The following is a 25,779-nucleotide window of genomic DNA, read 5'->3' as shown; positions in this document are numbered from 1 at the left end:
ACCCTATAGGCTTCCTCTAGCCACCCTATTTAATACTGCAGATGCTCGTACATTCCAGTACTTCCAAACCCTCTGCTGTACTTTCTCTTTTTTCTCACAGTATTTATCATTTTCAGCATAATAAGTAAATTTCCTTTATTATGCTTCTTATTTGTTGCCTATCACCCCGACTAGAATGTAAGCTCACAAGGACCTGTAAGAAAATAAACTAAGTGCCAAGTTAGTTTATTTGATTTGTACATTGAGGTATCCAGAACCCCGCCAAGAATATAGTAGGTGCTCTATAAGCATTTGTTTAGTGAATGAACAGGTAAATAAATGGTACCTTCTCCTTTTTGTAACTCCCTGAGTAAATGTGAGTCTATTAATTTTTGTCTACCATGCCAATGATATATTTGTACTGCCCTACCCAAGCAGAACATAAACAAGTTATTCATTTGTATACGTCTAACTTTGGTTTTATGGTACATTTATCTGTTTGAAGTACTACAGAAGATAATTTTATTACACACATGCCTGTAGGCTCTGAGAAGGACATGGCTTTTAAATATCAAATAAATAGAATTGAAATTCAGAGCATTCATTACCTTCTGAAGACACAGATTTGGGGGAAATTTTTTTGGTGGAGACTAAACATGAAAACCATTTTCCGGATTGATAGTAGCATTTAAATTTTCTGTTTTAAGAGCAAAGCAGTGTGCTACATAACCACTGAATAAGCTACATGAATGTCAGAAAATATGTACTGTCAGAGAGAATAAAAAGAGACCTTGTGTCTTTTTCTAAATATAGTTCACTTCACTGGTAGAGCTAGACAATGTGAATGGTGCGGAGCACTGTTCAGCACTTTATTCCAGCTGCAACAAATCCTTTTTCCATTTTTAATCTGAGCCCTGGTTTCATGAAATAGCTTTGCAACAAGGAAATACATCAAAATAAATAGTAATATTTAACAAAAGGCTCTTGGGTCAACATTATTCTAACAAGAATTTTAGAAATGAAAAGATGGTTAAAAAAAATCCTTTTATTGAAATTTTTAAAACACTCTTTTTACTAAAAACTTCAGAGTGAAGTACAGTAAAATCATTTGATAAAACAGTTCAGCCCTGAGGACCGTCTTTTTGTGTGTAGTGTGTAGTGGCTTTATTGGTCTTTCTATCCTCATCACCACGTAGATTTTACAAGGCAGGTAACTGTTCTCAGATGATTTGACAGAGGCAGTTGCTTTGTTGTTGTTGTTGTTAGGTGCCGTCAAGTCAGTTCCAACTCACAGTGACCCTATGCACTACAGAACAAAACAGTGCCTGGTCCTGCTCCATCTTTACAATCGTTGTTATGCTTGAGCTCATCGTTGCAGCCACTGTGTCAATCCACCTTCTTGAGGGATTTCCTCTTTTCCGATGACCCTGTACTCTGCCAAGCATGATGTCCTTCTCCAGGGATTCATCCCTCCTGACAAGATGTCCAAAGTATGTAAGATGCAGTCTCGCCATCCTTGCCTCTAAGGAGCATTCTGGCCGCACTTCCTCCAAGACAGATTTGTTTGTTCTTTTGGCAGTCCGTGGTATATTCAATAGTCTTCACCAACACCACAATTCAAAGGCGTCAACTCTTCTTCAGTCTTCCTTATTCTTTGTCCAGCTTTCGCATGCATATGATGCGATTGAAAATACCATGGCTTGGGTCTGGCGCACCTTAGTCTTCAGGGCAACATCTTTGCTCTTCAACACTTTGAAGAGGTCCTTTGCAGCAGATTTGCCCAATGCAATGCGTCTTTTGATTTCTTGACTGCTGCTTCCATGGCTGTTGATTGTGGATCCAAGTAAAATGAAATCCTGGACAACTTCAATCTTTTCTCCATTTATCATGATGTTGCTTGCTCATTGGTCCAGTTGTGAGGATTTTTGTTTCTTTATGTTGAAGTGCAATCCATACTGAAGGCTGTGGTCTTTGATCTTCATTAATAAGTGCTTCAAGTCCTCTTCACTTTCAGCAAGCAAGGTTGTGTCATCTGCATAATGCAGGTTGTTAATGAGTCTTCCTCCAATCCTGATGCCCCATTCTTCTTTATGTAGTCCAGCTTCTTGTATTATTTGCTCAGCATACAGATTAAATAGGTATGGTGAAAGAATACAACCCTGATGCACACCTTTTCGGACTGTAAACCAATAGGTATCCCCTTGTTCTGTCGGAACAACCACCTCTTGATCTATGTAAAGGTTCCTCCTGAGCGCAATTAAGCGTTCTGGAATTCCCATTCTTTGCAATATTATCCACAGTTTGTTATGATCCACACAGTCAAATGCCTTTGCATAGTCAATAAAACACAGGTAAACATCCTTCTAGTATTCTCTGCTTTCAGCCAGGATTCACCTGACATCAGCGATGATATCCCTGGTTCCATGTCCTCTTCTGAAACCGGCCTGAACTTCTGGCAGTTCCCTGTCCATATACTGCTGCAGCTGTTTTTGAATTCTTCAGCAAAATTTTGTTTACATGTGATATTAATGATATTGTTCTATAATTTCCACATTTGGTTGGATCACCTTTCTTGGGAATAGGCATAAATATGGATCTCTTCCAGTCAGTTGTCCAGGAAGCTGTCTTCCATATTTCTTGGCATAGGCCAGTGAGAATGTCCAGCACTGCATCTGTTTGTTGAAACATCTCAATTGATATTCCATCAATTCCTGGAGCCTTGTTTTTCGCCAATGCCTTCAGAGCAGCTTGGACTTCTTCCTTCAGTACCATCGGTTCCTGATCATATGCCACCTCTTGAAATAGTTGAACATTGACTAATTCTTTTTGGTATAATGCCTCTGTATATACCTTCCATCTTCTTTTGATGCTTCCTGCGTCGTTTAATATTTTCGCCATGGAATCCTTCACTATTGCAACTCGAGGCTTGAATTTTTTCTTCACTTCTTTCAGCTTGAGAAATGCTGAGCATGTTCTTCCCTTTTGGTTTTCCATCTCCAGCTCTTTGTACATGTCATTGTAATACTTTACTTTGTCTTCTTGAGACGCCCTTTGAAATCTTCTGTTTGGTTCTTTTACTTCATCAATTCTTCCTTTTTCTTTAGCTGCTTGATGCTCAAGAGCAAGTTTCAGAGTCTCCTCTGACATCCATCTTGGTCTTTTCTTCCTTTCCTGTCTTTTCAGTGACCTCTTGCTTTCTTCATGGATGATGTCCTTGATGTCATTGCACAACTCATCTGGTCTTCGGTCACTAGTGTTCAATGCATCAGATCTATTCTTCAGATGGTCTCTAAACTCAGGTGGGATATACTCAAGGTTATATTTTGGCTCTTGTGGACTTGTTCTGATTTTCTTCAGTTTCAGCTTGAACTTGCATATGAGAAATAGATGGTCTGTTCCACAGTTGACCCCTGGCCTTGTTCTGGCTGATGATATTGAGCTTTTGCATCATCTCTTTCCACAGATGTAGTCAATTTGATTTCTATGTGTTCCATCTGGTGAGGTGCATGTGTATAGTCGCCCTTTATGTTGGTGAAAGAAGGTATTTACAATGAAGAAGTCGTTGGTCTTGCAAAATTCTATCATTCAATCTCTGGCACTGTTTCTATCACCAAGGCCATGTTTTCCAGCTACTGATCTTTCTTCGTTTCCAGCTTCCGCATTCCAATTGCCAGTAAATATCAATGCATCTTGATTGCATGTTCAGTCAATTTCAGACTGCAGCAGCTGATAAAAATCTTCTATTTCTTCATCTTTTGCCCTAGTGGTTGGTGCGTAAATTTGAATAATAGTCGTATTAACTGGTCCTCCTTGTAGGCTATGGATATTATCCTATCACTGACAGCATTGTACTTCAGGATAGTTCTTGAAACATTCTTTTTGATGATGAATGGAACACTGTTCCTCTTCGAGTTGTCATTCCCAGCATAGTAGACTATATGATTGTCCAATTCAAAATGGCCAATACCAGTCCATTGCAGCTGACTAATGCCTAAGATATCAATATTTATGTGTTCCATTTCATTTTTGATGTTTTCCAATTTTCCTAGATTCATACTTCATACATTCCAGGTTCCAATTATTAATGAATGTTTGCAGCTGTTTCTTCTCATTTTGAGTCATGCCACATCAGCAAATGAAGGTCCCAAAAGCTTTACTCCATCCATGTCATTAAAGTCGACTCACTTTGAGGAGGCAGCTCTTCCCCAGTCGTCTTTTGAGTGCCTTCCAACCTGGGGGGCTCATCTTCCAGAACTATATCAGACAGTGTTCCACTGCTATTCATAAGATTTTCACTGGCTAATGCTTTTCAGAAGTAGACTGCCGGGCCTTTCTTCCTAGCCATTGCTTTGTGTGTGCACAAATAAATAAAACTGAAAAGACCAGTGCCTGACCAATAGTCTGTTCACACTACTTGCAAAGTGATAAAGAGATTGTTTTGTAATTGTTGCTGTTATTGTTGTCATTTTTTCTACTGCCATTTATAGACTTGTCTGTTTTGGCAACTTTATTCCTGTAACTTGTGGTCAGTTCAGTACCTTTGATCAAACAGAGTGCCCACTATCCCTAGTGGCTATAGGCTAGACTTGTCTGACTAGTACTTCTATTTTGTTCACCAACCCGCCCCTACTACTGGGGGCTATTGGAAGTTGATCATCAGTGTGTCTTGAAAACACTTCTTATCTTTGTACTCCTTGTTGTCCACAGCTTCACTTCCAGTTTACTCCATGATCCAAGACTTGTCAAAATTAAGGATATGGCAGGCCCTTTCTCAGCTAGACCTTAAGTTGTTTCTTTGACTCATGAAATAGAACCCATGAGACATCAAGAGACAGTGCTTAATCCTAAGCATTTCGCTTTCCCTTTATTCCCCTAAAATGTTGTGCCATGTAATATCCAGATATTTCTCCACTGTTCCTGCCTTGTGTCTAAAGCTGGGAGTCTTCAGTTGTTTGAACACTCAATAGCCCCCAAAACAGCAAGACTTAGTTTGTGGTGGGAAAACAATAGAAGGGTCTGTGCTGCCTGCAGCTGTGAGTCCATGGTGACATCCAAGCACAATTCTCTTACCTCATTTGAGTCCCTGAGGTTGTAGGTTTCTCTCTATTCTTTGATAGAAATTGTATCCGTAACAGAGTCTGATTCTAAATAAAGGAGCTTCGAGTAGTAAACTGGTACATGTTACATAGCCCCCTCCCTTACTGCAGCTACACAGCACAGAAACCTTATCCTGCCTTGTTCCCCAACAACAGTCAGAGCTATTCATTTCCCACAGAAGGAATACTATTACGTGGAGTACCAGAGTCTCAGGCTCCAAAAGGGCACTTTCCCAAAGAGCACCTAAAATCCCTTGCCAGTGAGATGATGTGTATGAAATCACTTTGGGACCTTTAAAGTACCATGTAGGTGTTAGGTGGTATTATTATCATTCATAGTGCTATCCATTTGCTAGCAATGTCTCTCCCAGCAAAGTTGCTCTGAAATAAGCACTCAGATGGTGATGGATAGACTCTTTTCTGGGGCCCCGTGGTCAGTGGATCTGCCTTTCTCTTTCATGTTCAATAGCTCTTTTAAGAGCCACTGATGAAACAGCCCAGTGATGTCTAAGCCCAGGTCTCACAGCCTGCCAGAGATTTGATCCTCGCACTACTTGATAGACATGCATTTGGACTTGACAGCACGCTGTCTGCTAGCACTGCTTGTCCTGGTTTATTTTCAGGGCTGCTATTAGTTCAAGTCTTGGGTATCAGCAGGACAGAGCAGAAGAGGCTAGAACAAGGAGTTGGAATAGAGGGAGATACCTGATGATATCAGCAGTCTATGTTACAAAAGTCATATCAAGGAGTCTGAGAGTACAAAGCACATCCAAGTAGGAAAAGAGAAGCCGCAGTCCATTGCAGCTTCATAGGCAAGTTTTAAGTAGGCAAGCCTCATGCATCAGGGCTTTTGGCACAGTTGTGTCTATGTAAGTGATAGGCTTATATGTTTGTAGACAGGGAGTGGCATGCCACACAGGATAACATCCTTTGCCCACTGGAGGACCTTCACAAGTACTGCAATACAAGGATTCAGCTCCCTTCAAGTCTAACCAGGTAGCTTCTGGGACCGTTACACTCTTTCGACATGAAGATTATCAGCCCCAGAGTTAGCTCCTACTCTGCACTTCATCTCTGCAATTTCCATGAAATGCAAGCAATATCCCCAAGCAAAAGGCAAGCCCTCTAAAAAAAAAAAAATTTTTTTTTCTTTTTTTTTCTCTACTCAACTCAATTTCCTGTGTACTCCTGTACTCCTGTTCCTTTGTTAGTCTGACCTTTCTTATCCCTGAATTCTCATTTTTTACCTTCTTCCAAACCTTTTCATTTGATCTTTCTGAAACTTTATTCCTCTCCTTCTCTTCCCATACAACCCCTCAAAAAAACAGCTTAGATGGCACTTTCTACTTCAGATCCCTAACACACACCTCAGCCCAGTATTGCCTGGCTTCTCTATTCTTCTCAGTAAGGTTTCTGATGCCCTATTTGCCAGATCCCACAAACATTTCTAGTTCCTTATCTTATTAGATCTCTCTGCAGCATTTCATCACTGCTGACTATACCCTCCTTGAAATTCTATTTCCCTACTTCTTGCCCTGACCATTCCTCTTTTGGTCTCCTTAGTATAATTCTTAGGAGTCCCCGAGTGGTACAAATAGCTAAACACTCAACTACTAACCTTAAGGTTGATGGTTCAAATCCACAGAGACACCGCAGAAGAAAGACCTGACTATCTGCTTCTGGAAGATCAAAAGTAATGAGACCAAACTCATTACTATGGAGTCATGGCAATCCTATGTGACACAGTAGAACTGTGTTTCATAAGATTTTCTCAACTATAATCTTTACAGAGCAAATTATCAGGACTTTCTTCTGCAGAGCTGCTAGGTAGGTTTGAACAGCTAACCTTTAGAGTAACAGCCAATAACAAACCATTTGTTCTACCTAGGGACCTTCCAAAAGATCACAGCCATTGAAAACCCTATGGAGCACAGTTCTACTCTGAAACACATGGGATTGCCATGAGTCAGAATCAACTCGATGACAACTGGGTTTTTTTTGGTTGTTTGCTTATTTGGAGGGGGTATAATTCTTAACTTCTGCTTATTCATTTAAAGTGTTGATTTGTCCTCAGGCCACCTGTCTTCTCCCTCTACAATGTCATCTACACATGACTTCAGCTCCCATTTGTGATAAAAATAACTAAGATTTATTGTTTCTGTGTGCCAAGTCCTGTGCTAAACTCTACTTGCATTATCTCTTTAAATACATATGAGAACGCTCAGAGGTAGACAGTCTTTTATTTCTTGCATTACTGATCAGAAAAATGGATGTTTAGGAAGACTGAGTAATTTACTCAAGGTCATATAGCTAGAAAGTGGAGAAGCCAAGACTCCCACCTATACTGCTGATGGCCCCAAATTTATACATCTGTCCAGGCTTCTCCTCCAAATTTACAGTGGCATTCTTCAAGCATCTTTAATTCTTCATGTCTCAAACTAAGTTTATTTGTGTCTTCTCAGTCTGTTTCATTTCTTTTTAAGGTGGTGACACAACCATGTACCCAGGTATCCAAGCTATAAATTGGAACTTTTCCTACATTTTCCCTGTTACTCTTTTGCATAGTTGTCATAAAAGGAAGGTGATTGATTGGCACAAAGATGCCAACAAATGCAGCTAAAGGATATGAAGTTTCTTTAATGGCAATGGGTGTAAAAACTAATGACAATACAATACAAGGGATAATACACCATGCTGTCAAATGGAAGTACAAGCTTCCTTTAAATCTTCTATATGAAATTGCCTTATTTTCAATTATATGTTTGTATTAGAAGAAAGGCTAAGCTGCTAAAACAGAGACCGCCATAAACCTCCATTAGAGAAAAAAATAGAGACATTTATTTCTCTCATATAACACCTTGAAATGAGCAATCCAGTTTACAAGTCAACTCTGCCCTGTGCAATTCTGGAAGGATCCAGGACCTTTTATCTGTTGCTCTATCATCTTCTAAAGCTTTGTTACTGAAGGCGTGCTTAATGGGCTGACAGAATTAGCATCACCAAGAAGCTTCTTAGAGATACAGAATCTCAGATCCTCCCTCCAGACTATTGATTTGGAATCTGCATGTTAGATTCCCCACGTGGTTCCTATGCATTTCCCATGAGAATGAGAAGCATTCCCAAACGCTGGTGCATTATTTTGGTTGCATGGTCTAAGCTGGTTGCAGCTTCTTATGTTCCAGCTCATGAGAAGCCAAAAAAAAAAAAAAAATTCTAGACCAAGAAACCTATCTTTCAGGTTGAAGTTGACCTACAATCTGTATGAAACACTTTCACTCATACCCCATAGGCTCAAACTTATTCATATAGCTACCAGAAGAGAAGCTGATAAGTCATTCTTGTCTAGTTGGGCAGACTTGAACCCAGTGTAAGCCCTATTACTGTGGAAGAAGAGAGGACACTTTCTGGTGGACACCAAGTAGTCTCTCTCATAACATTGTAAAACTTTTCTGACATCAAAATATCTGTCTAATCTGGCTTTTGGGGGGTTCTTTATCCTCTTCGTCTATATACCTTGCCAGTATCATAATGCTGGCTTAATAACTTGTTGCATTGAGAACAGTTCTTCATTCAGCCTCAAATCTATTACAATGCATATTATCTTTCTCCTTTTTTCTGCATATTTTTATTGCCTTCCTCTCATTTTGCCTTCCATCTTGTGACCCTATCTCATAAGGTGTTATCCTTGTCTGCACTGACAAAGCTGGGTTTCAGGTGGAGAGAAGGGATGACTGATAACATATATATCCATACATCTATGATAGACTCAAAATACTTCAAATAAAACTGTAGTCATCAAACAATCTCACGAAAGTCCTCTAGACCAATGGGTTTCAAACATTTTCTTTAAGTAGAAAAAGCCTTTCTTCTTACCTATGTAAGAATGTAAATATGTTACAGAACACTACACCCAAAAGAAACCAACTATACTTTCTTTTCTAGTGCATATGGAACATTCTCTAGAATAGACCACATTTTAGGTCATAAAGCAAGCCTTAGCAGAATCCAAAACGTTGAAATATTACAAAGCATCTTCTCTGACCATAAGACCATAAAAGTGGAAATCAATAACAGGAAAAGCAGGGAAAAGAAATCGAACACTTGGAAACTGAACAATACCCTGCTCAAAAAAAGGCTGGATTATAGAAGACATTAAGGATGGAATAAAAAAATTCATAGAATCCAATGAGAACGAAAACACGTCCTGTCAGAACCTTTGGGACACAGCAAAAGCGGTGCTCAGAGGCCAATTTATATCAATAAATGCACACATCCAAAAAGGAGAAAAGGCCAAAATCAAAGAACTACCCCTACAACTTGAACAAACAGAAAGAGAGCAACACGGGCACCAAAAGAAAAACAAATAATAAAAATTAGAGCTGAACTAAATGAAATAGAAAACAGAAAAACAATTGAAAGAATTAACAAGACCAAAAGCTGGTTTTTTGAAAAATTCAACAAAATTGATAAACCATTGGCCAAACTGACAAAAGAAAAACAGGAGAGGAAGCAAATACCCGAATAAGAAATGAGATGGGTGATATTACAACAGACCCAACTGAAGTTAAAAGAATCATATCAGATTACTATGAAAAACTATACTCAAACAAATTTGAAAACCTAGAAGAAATGGATGAATTCCTAGAAACACACTACCTACCTAAACTAACACAAACAGACGTAGAACAACTAAATAGACCCATAGCAAAAGAAGAGATTGAAAAGGTAATCAAAAAACTCCCAACAAAAAAAAGCCCGGGTCCAGATGGCTTCACTGCAGAGTTCTACCAAACTTTCAGAGAAGAGTTAACACCACTACTACTAAAGGTATGTCAGATCATAGAAAAGAATGGAATACTACCAAACTTATTCTATGAAGCCACCATATCCCTGATACCAAAACCAGGTAAAGACACCACAAGAAAAGAAAATTATAGACCTAGATCCCTCATGAATGTAGTTGCAAAAATCCTCAACAAAATTCTAGCCAATAGAATTCAACAACACATCAAAAAAATAATTCACCATAACCAAGTGGGATTCATACCAGGTATGCAGGGATGGTTCAACATTAGAAAAACAATTAATGTAATCTACCACATAAATAAAACAAAAGACAAGAATCACATGATCTTATCAATGGATGCAGAAAAGGCATTTGACAAAGTTCAACACCCATTCATGATAAAAACTCTCAGCAAAAAAGGAATTGAAGGAAACTTCCTCAACATAATAAATGGCATTTATACAAAGCCAACAGCCAACATCACCCTAAATGGAGAGAGTCTAAAAACATTCCCACTGAGATGGGGAACCAGACAAGGATGCCCGTTATCACCACTCTTATTCAACATTGTGCTGGAAGTCCTAGCCAGAGCAATTAGGCTAGATAAAGAAATAAATGGCATCCAGATTGGCAAGGAAGAAGTAAAAGTATCTCTATTTGCAGATGACATGGTCTTATACACAGAAAACCCTAAGGAATCCTCCAGAAAACTACTGAAACTAATAGAAGAGTTCAGCAGAGTATCGGGATACAAGATAAACATACAAAAATCAGTTGGATTCCTCCACACCAACAAAAGGAACATCGAAGAGGAAATCACCAAATCAATGCCATTTACAGTAGCCCCCAAGAAGATAAAAGACTTAGGAATAAATCTTACCAGAGATGTAAAAGACTTATACAAAGAAAACTACAGTACACTTCTGCAAGAAACCAAAAGAGACTTATATAAGTGGAAGAACATACCTTGCTCATGGATAGGAAGACTTAACATTTTAAAAATGTCTATTATTCTACCAAAAGCGATCTACACATTTAATGCAATTCTGATCCAAATCCCAACGACATCCTTTAATGAGATGGGGAAACAAATCACCAATTTCATATGGAAGGGAAAGAGGCCCCGGATAAATAAGGCATTACTGATAAAGAAGAACAAAGTGTGAGGCCTTACTTTACTTGGTTTTAGAACCTATTATACCAGCCGCCACAGTAGTCAAAACAGCCTGGTACTGGTACAACAACAGATACCTGGACCAATGGAACAGAATTGAGAATCCAGACATAAATCCATCCACATATGAGCAGTTGATATTTGACAGAGGCCCCAAAACAGTTAAATGGGGAAAAGACAGTCTTTTTAACAAATGGTGCTGGCATAACTGGATATCCATTTGCAAAAAAATGAAACAAGACCCATACATACCTCACTCCATGCACATAAACTAACTCAAAATGGATCAAAGACCTAAATATAAAATCTAAAATGATAAAGATCATGGAAGAAAAAATAGATAACTGTTTATGCCATGTATTAGGAGCCCTAATACATGGCATAAACAGTATACAAAACATTATAAAGAACGTAGAAGAAAAACTAGATAACTGGGAGCTCCTAAAAATCAAACACTTATGCTCATCCAAAGACTTCACCAAAAGAGTAAAAAGATTACCTACAGACTGGGAAAAAGTTTTTAGCTATGACATTTCTGATCAGTGCCTAATCTCTAAAATCTACATGATACCGTAAAAACTCAACTGCAAAAAGACAAATAACCCAATTAAAAAATGGGCAAAAGATATGAATAGACACTTCACTAAAAAGACACTCCGGTAGCTAACAGATATATGAGGAAATGTTCATGATCATTAGCCATTAGAGAAATGCAGATCAAAACTACAATGAGATTTCATCTCGCTCAAACAAGGCTGGCATTAATCCAAAAAAACACAAAATAATAAATGTTGGAGAGGCTGTGGAAAGATTGGAACACTTCTGCACTACTGGTGGTAATGTCAAATGGTACAACCACTCTGGAAATCGATTTGGCGCTACAGAACTACCATACGATCCAGCAACTCCACTCCTTGGAATATATCCTAGAGAAATAAGAGCCTTTACACAAACAGATATATGCACACCCATGTTTATTGCAGCACTGTTTACAATAGGAAAAACATGGAAGCAACCAAGGTGCCCATCAACGGATAATAGATAAATAAATTCTGGTATATTCACACAATGGAATACTACGCATCGATAAAGAACAGTGAGGAATCTGTGAAAAATTTCATAACATGGAGGAACTTGGTAGGCATTATGCTGAGTGAAATTAGTCAGCTGCAAAAGGACAAGTATTGTATAAGACCACTATTATAAGAACTTGAGAAATAGTTTAAACTGAGAAGAAAACATTCTTTTGTGGTTACGAGAGGGGGGAGGGAGAGAGGGTGGGAGAGGGGCATTCACTAATTAGATAGTAGATAAGAACTACTTTAGGTGAAGGGAAAGACAGCACACAATACAGGGGAGGTCAGCACAATAGGACTAAACCAAAAGCAAAGAAGTTTCCTGAATAAACTGAATGCTTCAAAGGCCAGCGTAGCAAGGGCAGGGGTCTGTGGACCATGGTTTCAGGGGACATCTAAGTCAATTGGCATAATAAAATCTATTAAGAAAACATTCTGCATCCCACTTTGAAGAGTGGCATCTGGGGTCTTAAACGGGAGCAAGCAGCCATCTAAGATGCGTCAATTGGCCTCAACCCACCTGGATCAAAGGAGAATGAAGAACACCAGGGACACAAGGTGATTATGAGCCCAAGAGACAGAAAGGGCCACATTAACCAGTGACTGCATCATGCTGAGACCAGAAGAACTAGACGGTGCCCGGCTACAACCGATGACTGCCCTGACAGGGAACACAACAGAGAACACCTTAGGGAGCAAGAGACCAGTGGGATGCAGACCCCAAATTCTCATACGACCAGACTTAATGGTCTGACTGAGACTGGAAGGACCCGGGTGGTCACGGCCCCCAGACCTTCTATTGGCCCAGGACAGGAGCCATTCCCAAAGCCAACTCTTCAGACATGGATTGGACTGGACAATGGGTTGGAGAGGGATGCTGGTGAGGAGTGAGCTTCTTGGATCAGGTGGGCACTTGAGACTATGCTGGCATCTCCTGCCTGGAGGGGAGATGAGAGGGTGGAGGCGGTTAGAAGCTGGCAAAAAGGACATGAAAAGAGAGAGTGGAGGGAGGGAGCAGGCTGTCTCATTAGGGGGAGAGTAGTTGGGAGTGTGTAGCAAGGTGAATATGAGTTTTTGTGTGAGACTGACTTGATTTGTAAACTTCCACTTAAACCACAATAAAAATTATTTAAAAAAAAAAAAAAAAGAATGTAAATATGAGCTACTCTGCTTGAAGCAGATTTGGCAGTGTCAGAGCCTGGGCTGTTCAACTGCCCCATACCTGACTCCCTGGCATACCTCCTTGAAACTCCAGAGCTCCACAGAGCACTGTCCTCTGGTCAATTATCTCTGTCACTGCGTCCTCCAGGCTGTTAACTGTGCCCTGTCTGTCTCTGAGGCCAAGTGTCCTTTAAGAGGCTCCTGGATAAATGCCAGTACACTTTTAGATGGACCAACAAAACATCAAGAGCAACTAGGAAGGTGATTGGTAAACTACATCTTTACTTTCCTGAGACCGAAGGTTCACTACTTACTATCTCCAATTTGTGTCTGAGCTCAGGTGCATCCCTGGACTTTGGAGTTCAACTAGTAGAATGAGATTGCCTTGTTGTGAACCTCTGTTATGAATGCCTGATCTCTGCCCACCACTCTACCTCTTAAATTATTGACAGTGCCTGGCTCCCATTCATGCTCAGCAGAATTGGCCTGGCAGGTCCCTGAAACTGTCTCTGTCTAGCCCTGTCTTGCCACATGTCCCTGCTGCAAAAAGCATTTCATTATTGGTAATTTGAAAAAGTGCTCCCTGTGGGTGCTGCTGAAGACTCAGGAAAGGAGTGTGGTTGCCATCTGACTTTTAACCTAAATGTTCTATCTTGCAAATTTTTTTTTTTTAAGTCTTACCTTTGGGCTTGTCTTTTCTTTACCAAATATACAAATCTGACATTAACTTACAAATCATGGAGTTATAAAATTTAGGAATTATAAAGGAATTTTGAGGTCATTGGCCCAACACCCTCATTTTATAGATGAGAAAACTGAGGCTTAGAGAAGTAAAGCGACTTGTCCGTGGTTATTATTATTGGTTGCCATCCACTCAGCACCAACTCATGGTAACCTTACATATAACAGAATGAAATGTTGACCAGTCCTGTGCCATTTTCATGATCTTTAGTTTGTTTGAGTCCATTGCTATGGCTGTTGTGTCAATCCATCTTATTGAGGGTTGCCCATATTTTTGCTAACCCTCTAGTTAATAGTAGAATCAAGACTGCTGGCTTTACAAACAAAGTCCAGTGCATTTTCTAATATATTGCACTACCTGGAATTGGTTCTTGGTATGTAGAGGTCTTCCACAGTTGTGACTATTAGGCCATAGAGTGCAAAATGTAAATGTTCCCCACAGTCAGATACCGTGCCACTAAAATGAATCCGTTATTTTATCTTCTTGTGTTCATTTAATCATTTAACTTAGTAAATATTTAGCAAATGCCTGCCTTGTATGATATGTTCTCCTGGAAGTTTAAGGCACCACAGAGATGACTAAGAATCAGCTTTCTGAAATAAGGGGTTGACAGTGCAATGAAGATGACAGATACTTATCCATAATAGAAAGCAGACTTTAAGAAGTGCTATAATAGGTGAAGATCAAAGACTATAGCCTTCAGCATTAATTATACCTCAACATAAAGAAAACAAAAATTGTCACAACTGGAACAATAAACAACCTCATGATAAACAGAGAAAAGACTGAAGCTGTCAAGGATTTCATTTTACTTGTATTCACAATCAATACCCGTGGAAGCAGCAGTCAAGAAATCAAAACCTATTACACTGAGAAAATGCACTGCAAAGGACCTCAAAAAGCAAAGATGTTACTTTGAGGACTAAGGTGTGCCTGCAATCACTTCATATGCATATGAAAGCTGGACAATGAAAAGGAAGACCAAAGAAGAATTAATGTATTTGAATTATGGCGTTGGTGAAGAATATTGAATATACCATGGACTGCCAGAAGAACAAACAAATTTGTCTTAGAAGTATAGCCAAAATGCTCTTTAGAAGCAAGGATGGCAAAAACTTCATTTCATGTACTTTGGACATGTTATGAGGAGGGAACAGTCCCTGGAGAAGGACATCATGCTTGGTAAAGTAGAGGGTCATGCCTGGTAAAGTTGAGGGAAGACCCTCAACAAGATGGACTGACACAGTGGCTGCAACAATGGATTCAAACATAGCAACAATTTTGAGGATGGTATAGGATCGGGCAATGTTTCCTTCTTTTGTACATAGAGTTGCTATGAGTTGGAACTAACTGTGCAGCAAATAACAACAGAAACGTAATAGAATTATACACAAATTGCTGTAGAAACCTACCAGGAGGTATGATTAATTTTGACTTAGGACTAAGGGTACCATTGGAGAAGGCTTCACAGAAGATGTAACAGTTAAATGAGACCTTTTAAGGATAGATAGAATTTCAACAGGAGAACAAGGATAAACAGTATTCCTAGCAGAGGGAATGGCATGACCAGAGGTAGGGAGGTTGCAATGGTTAAGGTTGTGTGTCAATTTGCCTGGGCCGTGATTCTCAGTGGTTTGGCAGTTATGTAATATAGTTTGGTAGTTATGTAATGATGTAGTCATCCTCCATGACATGATCTGATGTAATCAGCCAATCATTTGTAAGGGGAATTTCCTTGAGGGTGTGGCCAGCATCCAATATATATACACAGATGTTCTGGCAAAGCTAGCTAGCTTGCTTGCTTGCTCTGGATCCTGCATCTGGCTCATCATCATGTTACCTCCAGATCTTAGGACTTGAGCCAGTGGCCTTCTGTCTTACCTACTGATCTTGGATTCATCAGCTTCCATAGCCCATGAGCCAGTGGCCTACCATCTGATCTGCTGATCTTGGCTTCATCATTCCCTATAGCTACATGTGTCAGGAGAAATCTCCAGCCTTATGCCTGATCCATGGACTTGGAACTTGGCAGCCTCTCCAACTGTGTGAGCCACTTCCTTGAGATAATATATATGCTCCACTAGTTTTGCTTCTCTAGAGAACCCAACGTGAGACAGAGGTATACTGGGTGGACAGTGGATTGTTGTTGTTGTTGTTGTTAGTTGCTGTCAAGTCGATTCGAACTCATGACAATCCCATAGCCCAACAATCAGATTCATAAAATAAAGAACTACTCAGTTTAGGATTAATAAGAATGTAGTACAGAGATGTTTACTGGATGACAGTGAGATAGTATGATCAGAATGTTATATTAGTTTAGCTAAGTGTTATGGATTGTATTGTGTCCTCCAAAAACAATGGGTTTCAACTTGGCTAGTGCATGATTCCCAGTATTGTGTGATTGTCCACCATTTTGTCATTGATGTGATTTTCCTATGTGTTGTAAATCCTACCTCTATGATGTTAATGAGGTGGGATTAGTGGCAGTTATATTAATGAGGCAGGATTCAATCTACAAGATTAGGTTGTATCTTAAGTCAATCTCCTTTGAGATTTAAAAGAGAGAAGTGAACAGAGAGACATGGGGACTTCATACCACCAGGAAACGAGAGCCAGGAGAATAGCGTGTCCTTTGGACCTGGGATCCCTGCACTGAGAAGCTCCTTGGCCGGGGAAGATTGATGACAAGGACCTTCCCCCCAGAGCCAACATAGAGAGAAAGCCTTGCCCTGGAGCTGACACCCTGATTCAGACTTCTATCCTTCTAGACTGTGAAAGAATAAATTTTTCTTTGTTAAAGCCATCCACTTTGGGTATTTCTGTTATAGCAGTACTAGATAACTAAGACGCTAAGTATCCTTGGTCTTTCTCAGTCTCATAGAGATAAGTCTGCCAATGAATTCAAAAATTGAAGAGTTTGTATTATATTCTATAGGTGCAGTGTATAAACACCAAGTATTTTGAAACAAGCAGTGACTCTTAGCTTTCCTTGTACAGTCAATTCTTTTTATTCATGATAGCTAAGTTCTATGAAATTGGTGCAAACATTGAGTTAGCAAATACTGAACCATTGCTCCTGGATAAATACAAGGCTAGTACCCTGTAGCCTCTGGTCACATTTCATTGATTGATCAATACATAACCCTGTTTTATGTGTGTTTCTGTTTAAGACACCTTGTTTGGTATACAGAATTGATTCATTAACATTGAACTCATGGCCAAGGGCACTATACCATGCCTGAATGAAGTTAATCTAACACACATATTTTCTTGATAAGGCAGGCTAATCACAGCCTTTTTGTACTTAGGAACACTAGTACTACAGTTGGGGGCTATGTTAAAGAGCAAAATCAACAACAATAAGCACAAAAATTCAAAAAACATGGCACTAAGTAGACCACAAAAAGGATACCTCTTTACAGTGTAAGAGCTGAAACGAGGGCAGAGCAGTTGCCTTGTTCAGCCTCAGCTGGGAATGTGCTCATTGGGTGACTCAAATTTTTCACTGCTCTGCGCATTCCATAAATGACTGCAAAAGCACTGTGGGGGCTACAAATAACTTTCAGTGAGTAAGCAAATATGCAAATACAAAATCCTCAAACAAGAGGATCAACTCTATATCAAAATTTCAGTGATTTACATATATATATATTTCTTACTCATGACTCCATGGGTCAGCTGTGGTTCAGCTGACTTCAGCTGAATTTGCCTGAGCTCCATCAAGCTAGGGTAGACTCTAGGCTTTGGGTTAGAACAGGTTTGTGCACAAGTCTTCTTCTTTCCCCTAGGACTAGCAGTCATGCAGCTACTCAGCTGTTGTTTTTATGGTAGACCACAAGAACACATTCTTCAGCAAATATAGAGAGTGAAGAATGGGGAACAACACTTCAGTCTACTAAAACAAGCTTGTTAAATGTGTTTTGGAAAAATAACTGTCAGCTGAGGGACAGGAGGACACAGAAGTCAGCAGACAAAAATCCTTTATAAAACATGATGGGAAAGCTAAGGGAAGGAGGGGGGAATGAGAGAGGAGAGAAGAGTTTGGGTTATAAGTTCAAAAGATTAGCAGCCAAGGGACAGACTATTATGCAATTTCAAAATGTGCAGGGGCCTAATTTAGAGCAGTGGGGAGGGAAGAGTACTGAGAGTTATTGAATATCTACTATATTCAAAGTACTACTGTGCCAGGCAATTTACATACACCATTTTATAACATATAATCTTTACAACACTTGGAGTAGATATTATTATACTCACTTTAGGAAAAAAAAAAAGAGGGAACTGAGCTCAAAGTCGTTATGTAACTTGCCAAAGATCACCCAATAAATAAGTAGTATCGCTGGGATTGTCAGATTCCGAAGTCCATTTCAGAAGGTTGGAACTGATTTGAAAGACATCTTGGAAACGAAATTTATAGGACTTGTTTGTCTAATTAGATATGATGGTAAAAGAAAGAAGAAAATAAGATGATTCCTAAGCTTTTGCTTGGGCAGTGGAGTAATGGTACCCCATTAGCTAAGATAAGAAACAGAGGAAAGGGCAGCTTGTGAGCTGAAGGAGATGAATTTGTTTTTCCTTGTGTTGGTGATATCTATGGTGCATCTATGTGCTACAAATGGTTGGAAATTTTGATCTAAGAGCTAAAGGAGAGAGCCAGTCTTGGAGATGTAATTCCAAAAATAGGAACAAAAGCCTCCCAAGCATGGAAAATGAGATTAGCATGGATATGAATGTATCTTGAACTGTTTGTTCATGTTCAGGGAACAGATATCAATTTAACATATCCTGTAGATATACACAGGTGGTTAATCACTCAAAGTAGGGTACACATAGCAGAGTAATTGGGGATTAAGTTAAAAAGATAAGTTTGTACCTGATTTCAATTGACCCTGAATGCTGGAATAGAACATTTGGACTTTTATCAAGAAGGAGCTATTACAGGTTCTCACGCAAGGTTGACTAAGAGCCTGGTTTGAAGAAGATTGATACAACAGCAAGACAAGACGTAAGCTGGACGAAAGGTGGAAACCCAAGTGAAAGGCTACTGCGTTCGTTTTTTTTAAGAGCGAACAAGAGCCTAAACAGGATACTGGCAGTAGGAGCAGATGGGAAAATTGCTTTGGAAGAAATTATTGTATAACGCAGTAACCATTGTGCATATCATTAAATATGTGTCAAGTTAATTTTGTAACTTCATTTAGTGTTAATGGTTTCCTTTCTTCAGCTATATAGAGGCTTCGTAATTTATTGGTCATCTGTTCACATTTTTTTTAAATTAAGAATTATAATTTCCATGAGGGGAGGGACTGACTGTTTTTTCTCTGCTCTTTCCACAATACCATTAGAGTAGGCACTGATTAAATATTTACTGAATAAGTGGATAGATTCAAATCATTCCTGCACAAATCAGCATACTCATTTCCAGGGTCTCTTCCCTTTTGCTGTTTACCCTGTTCTGGTCTCTTATCCTCGCAGCAAATCTTTCCTTCCCTCCCACTTCCTTAAGGTTGGTCTCAGAGAATTTGTCTTACAAAAGTAACTAGATTACTGAGGAGTTTACATTCAATGAGTTATAGATGTGGTAATTTTTCTTTTTCTCCAATCACTGCCTTCAGCAAAGCTAAACTGACTTTCTTGTTTCTTAATGGTATCTCAGACATATCCAGTAACTTTCCACTCACGTAAAATATTGAAAAATCAGTTTCAATCTAGTTTAAATCTCCAGTTTTATTTCCTTCACTCCACTCAAGCTTAGGCTCCCCCAAAGAACTAGCGTCTTTCTCTTTCCTGATTCTGAATTCTGTGGTATTAGGGCAAGAAGGAGGTATTGGAGGGAGAAGGCAAATGCTTTATACTTAATTAGGTTTGCATTGCAGTCTTCTAGTAGGTATTCCCGATGCTTTGGCTAACACTAGAGTCTTTGTTATTTAATGCTGCTATGACAGAAATACCATAAGTGGATGGCTTTAACAAACAGAAATTTATTTGCTCACATTTTAGGAGGCTCTAGAAGTCTGAATTACAGGAGCTCGCTCTAGGGGAAAGCTGTCTCTCTCTCTTTCAACTCTGGAGGAAGGTCCTTGTCTCTTCTGAGCTTCTGTTCCTGGGCAATTTTTATGTAGCCTGGCAAATCTCTTCCTCTACCTCTGCTTCACTCACTTGCTTGTTTAATCTCTTTTATATCTCAAAAGAGATTGATTTCAGACACACCCTACACTAACCCTTTCCATTAACATAACAAAGACAATCCATTCCCAATGGGATTATCACCACAGATATAGGGATTTACAATACATATTTTAGGGGGCACAATTCAATCCATAATATTCTACCCTTTGACCCCCCAAATCCATGTCCCTCCCACATGCAAAACACATTCACCCTATCACATCATCCCAAAAGTCTTAAATTAACTTCAACTCCAAAACCTCACCTTCTGAATCGTCTAAATCAAATATGAGTGAAATTTTAGGCATATTCCAACCTGGGACAAAATTCCTCTTTATCTGTGAATCTGTGAAATCTGGAATATAATTTATCTGCTTCCAAAGTCCAGTGGTGGACTTTTCCACTAAAAGGTAGACCTTTCCTTTACAAATGGAAGAAATCGGAGGGAAAGAAGGGATAACAGGCACCAAGCAAGTCCAAAACCAGCATAACAAATTACATTAGCTCTTAAGGCTTGAAAATAATCTCTGTTCTTTGGGTCCATCTGTACCAGGGCCCCACCCTCCAGACTATAGGTATTGGCCATGCTTTCTGGATTCTGGATGAGGCCCCTCAGCCCTGGGGCTTCAGCTTTGCCTTCCAGACCTGATGGGATGACAACTCTGCTCCTTTGGCTTTGGGTGGCCCCATTCTTCTAGTCCATCTGAGTTGCACCCCCACTCCCTCGGCCTGGCAGGCCCTGTTATTCTGCCCCTTGGGCATGTAAGCCCCACCCCCTTAACTCTGGGTGGCAGCCCCATCCTCTTGGCACACCTGATCAGCAGTCTCACACTCTGGAACTGAGTTGGTAAAGATCTGACTCTTTGAAATCTAGGAGGCCATGGCTGCACCCTTTGGAACCTAGGAGACAATGGCCCCACCCTTTGAAACTGAGACAGCCCTGTTTCACCTGTTCCTTCAAACAGTTCTGCTGATCTCCAGACTTCTCCAGGAATGATTCTTGGAGGACAACAGATATAGTTCCTTTGACCTGTATCCTACCTGTAGAATTCCAAGAGGCAAAGGGCTTTCTTTCCTTTTGTCCTGTCCCTTTCCACTTCAGTCTAAGCTGATGAGTTTTCTGCTGTGGTGGCTGGTTATATCCATCAGTCACAGGCTTAATCCCTTTAACAAAAGATTTAGTCACCAAATCCCTGGTGAGAGTTTTAGAGTAGGTGTCTTTAGTTTGTACAACAGAAATTCCCAAATCTTTAAGTTTTGTTTTCATCTTATACAATTCATTTTTAAGTCCATCTCTTTCCTCTTGCATTTTACTGTAAATGGCAAGGAGAAGCCACACGGCCCCTTTAAGATCTTGCTTAGAAATCTGCTCCGCAAAATATCCAAATTCATCACTTGCAAGTTCTACCTTCCACCAAATATTTGAATATAATTCAGACAAGTTCTTTGCCACTACATAAAAAGCATCATCCTTCTTCCATTGTCCAATCACGTTCTGCACATTTAACTAGAAGCACATTTAACTTTCATTTCTAGCAACATTCTGTTGCTGACACCATATGTATTTGCTAAGACAAGAGAAGCTTTCTCTATAGCTCTCCTCACCTTCCTCCTGAGCCCTTACCAGCATTACCTTTGATGTTCAAAATTCTACCAACAGTCTCTTCAAATCAATCTAGGCTTTTACTATTAAAAAAAAAAAAAAAAGCCATTGCCATCTAGTTGATTCCAACTCATAGTGACCCTATAGGACAGAGTCGAACTGTCCCATATGGTTTCCAAGGAGAACCTGGTAGATTCAAACTGCCAACCTTTTGGTTAGCAGCCATAGCTCTTAACCACTATGCAAGTAGGGTTTCCCTTTTACTATTAGACAGCTAAAATTCTTCTAGCCTCTACTTATTACCCAATTCCAAAACCACTTCCACACTGTAGGTATTTGCTAAGGCAATTCACCCCACTCCTGGTATCAAATCCTGGCTTAGTTGTCTAGTGCTACTATAACAGAAATACTACAAGTAGATGGCTTTAACAAACAGAAGTTTATTTTCTCATATTTTAGGAGGCTCTAGAAGTCCGAATTCAAGGCGCCTGCTGTAGGGGAAGGCTTTCTGTCTCTCTTTCGGCTCTGGAGAAAGGTCCTTGTCTCTTCTGAGCTTCTGTTTCTAGGCAATCTTTATGTAGCTTGGCAAATCTCTTTCTCCATCTCTGCTTCTCTCGCTTGCTTGTTTAATCTCTTTTATATCTCAAAAGAGATTGACTTAAGACACACCCTACACTAATCCTGTCCATTGACATAACAAAGACAGCCCATTCCTAAATGGAGTTATAACCACAGATTTAGGGATTTACAACACATATTTTGGGGGTACACAATTCAATCCATAATATCTGGCCATCAATAACTTCTGTTATTGGTTCAACTACCTCATAATAACTCTTGGAGAATGCACCTAGCCCCAAGATTTTTGTAACTCTGTATTTAATATGAAGGTAGTTAATATCTCTTGAGCCTCAGCCTTAGGTCCTAGTTCAAATTTTGTGCACATGTAACACCTGGTTTTATATGAATGCCACAAAATTTCATTTTTCAAACCCAGAGTTGTCATTTATATTTTTACCTACTATATAGTAAACAATTAAGTGTGGTGTGAACAAATGTTTAATAAGTAGCTAAATTGTGTCAACTGGTATAAATATGAATACAATCCAGCTGTACTAGTTGTGAGCTACTGGTCACTTCTCCATTTATAATATACTCAAAACAATTCTTTGACATATTTTGGAGAATCAGGAAAATACGGCAATAGCTTTTCTGTAGTCAGACCCTTAGTTGATAGTGGTGAAAAACCTAAGTCATCTTGACTTATGCAAAAAAGAAAGAAAGGAAGGAAGGAAAGCATAAGGAAAGAAATCTAGTTGCTCATGTTATTAGAAAGTCCAGGAGTATCTGGTTTCAGGCACTACTGGATAAGGGAGACGAGACAGTGCCATCATGACCTATTTTCTCTCTCTCTTTCCATCTCTTGGCCTTTTGCTATCATTGGTGTCACTCTCAGGTAGCCCTTTCTATGTAAGGAGCCTCAGTAGCTCCAGGTTTACATCCTCATAGTTCCAAGTCCAGGGGAGAGATTGTCTCTTCCTACAAATCCTGAGAAAATCCAGGCTAGATTCTTATTGAACCAAATTTGGTTACATGTTGATCCCTTAACAAATCACTGTATGGAAGAGAAAAATATACACTGATTTATATATATCTTGATCAAATGTCCACCTCTAGATCTGGGAACACTTTCCAAATCATATGGACTGAGAATGGGAGAGGATTATCTCCAAGAAAAAACTAGGGTACTATTAACAGAAGAAGTAACGGATGCTAGACAGACAAAACAGCAAATGTCCACTACAGGTTTTAATAGTAATCAAGCAAAAACAGCATATTACAGCCACTGAGTAAAGAAACATTATTATTTTACCTCCCTCTTGGTATTTTCTTGGACACCATGCTGTCATCCTACTGATCAGTAATTAACATGTCATCAGCATTTTGGGGATTACAAGGAACAGAGTCATTCAAGCTCAAGAACTGATTGTAATAACATATGAATTTCATGGACATCCAAGAACTCTAGTATACTCAAACATCAGGGAAACTGAAAAATCATCAGGGATCTTCAAGGCCTCTTTCCTTCAGGGGCTACAACATCTCTTGCGTATGCCATCTCTGCTTTTTCTCCTCTCTTCACCAATCAGCTTACTGTACTAACTCATCAATTCTACTGCTCTATAACCTTTGCTTAAATATGGCTTTGAATTGTCCCAACTTATTGTCAATGGATTTACCTCATGTCATCTCTCAAAGGTTCTTTTTAGCTCTTCCCGAGGTACGAAGTACCTCAGTTCCATAATTTCTCAATTCTGGGTTCCTGAATGGGAAATCTAAGTGGTCTGGCACTTAGATTACTGTGCATTTTTTTTTAATTGTAATAAAAATATACATAACCAAACGTTTGCCAATTCAACAATTTTTACATGTATAATTCAGACATTGATTACATTCTTCATGTTGTACAACCATTATCGCTATCTTTTTCCAAATTATTCCATCACCATTAACATAAAGTCACTGCTCCCTAAGCAATTTTCCCCTCGCCCGCTCCTGTCCCCAGTAACAACTAATAAACTTTGGTCTCAATATATTTCATATAAGTGAGATTATATAGTGTTTGTCCTTTTGTGACTGACTTATTTCACTCAGCGTAATGTTTTCAAGGTTCATCCATGTTATGTTATGTATTTGGCTCATCTTTTTGATGGGCCTATGGATGAGCCATATTTGGGCTGGGTCTTCAGTCTTTGGTTTAATCAACTGAGGCTAAGAAGGAAGAAATATACATACACTGTAGAAAATACAGCAGAAGGACCCAGGATGAAAGAGTTTTCCTTACAAGCTTGCATATGTAGGCAGAAATTATCAAATACTTCCAGTACGTGGAAAAGCCATATGGGATTACCCTAAAGAATTTCTTTATCTTCCAGAAGGCACGTTATAGGTATGTGCCTTTGAGCCCCCTGACTAATCTTGCAGTTACCAAGAATATTTACAAAAGTCTGACAATAAATACAGTTCAGATTCTAATGCAAATACTAAATTGCTATGTAACTTTACAATAGAGGACAGTTAAACATCAAAATGGAAATTAGACTGGGGAGTGCAACTACGAGGAAGAGGAAAGGAGAAAAAAATAACTTAAAAATGGAGGAGTAAGGAGAATCTCAAAAATGAGAATACTGCAGGGTGACAGAAAGCCTAACAAGTTTAAGATGAAAATCTGAATCCCTGATGGCCCAGCTAATCTTTTCTCTGCTTACAAATCAGAATTGTATGGATTTCCATTAATATTTATCTCCTTGAATCTGATGTAAGAGGAAAATCTATGTTGCAGTTCGCCCAGTTTTGCTGCTCCCATCATGAATTGCACAGAAGGATGGCATCAGGTTGATGAGGTGTCAGCTGTCCTTAATAAGTCAAATATTAAGCAGTATCATGCAAAGCAGCACAAGTTTTAGAAGTGAGTCACTTTAAAAACCAAACACTGTAAATCCAACTAAAACTTCAAATAAAAGCTAAAGGACTAGAATAATCCATACAGAATTTGAAATCCAGAAGTTTCTCTTGCTTGAATTACTTTCACACTCCAATTTAAACTCAGAAACATTATGTTGCTGTCACACTTCTTTGTTCTCCTAAAGTAAAAAAAAAAAAAAAAATCTGTATATAGCTGACAAAAAATAGGAGACTTTCTGCCAGCATGTTCTGTATTCGTGTCTAACATTCTGTAGAGTCTATGCAGAACACATGGTCTTAAAACCCCCAAAAACCTCTTATTTACTGGCTTAACATAGCAGTCTGTTTCTCCTGCATGTTTGCACTGCCTACAGCACAGGTCTTGCATAAGCATGGATTCCTTTTGAATGTTCAAGTCATGAAGTATTTTCACATGTTTGGATTTTGTGCATATGAGAGTTATACCTACATTTGGGGACTGTAGTTCCTTGTGCCTTCAGCGTTAAATTAATACCATTTAACTGACATC

At 39.2% G+C, this 25,779-nt stretch overlaps 1 protein-coding gene across 8 annotated transcripts in view; it reads left to right on the top strand.

The window, feature by feature from the left end:
* Positions 1 to 25,779, top strand: part of ANKS1B (ankyrin repeat and sterile alpha motif domain containing 1B) — a 1,421,217-nt gene that overhangs the window by 1,036,912 nt on the left and 358,526 nt on the right. The window lies entirely within an intron of this gene.

This window comes from Elephas maximus, chromosome 4 (genome assembly GCF_024166365.1).
Source record: "Elephas maximus indicus isolate mEleMax1 chromosome 4, mEleMax1 primary haplotype, whole genome shotgun sequence".
Taxonomy (NCBI): domain Eukaryota; kingdom Metazoa; phylum Chordata; class Mammalia; order Proboscidea; family Elephantidae; genus Elephas; species Elephas maximus.
The sequence above is the reverse complement of the archived record's forward strand: the minus strand, read 5'-3'. Positions and strand labels throughout refer to the sequence as shown.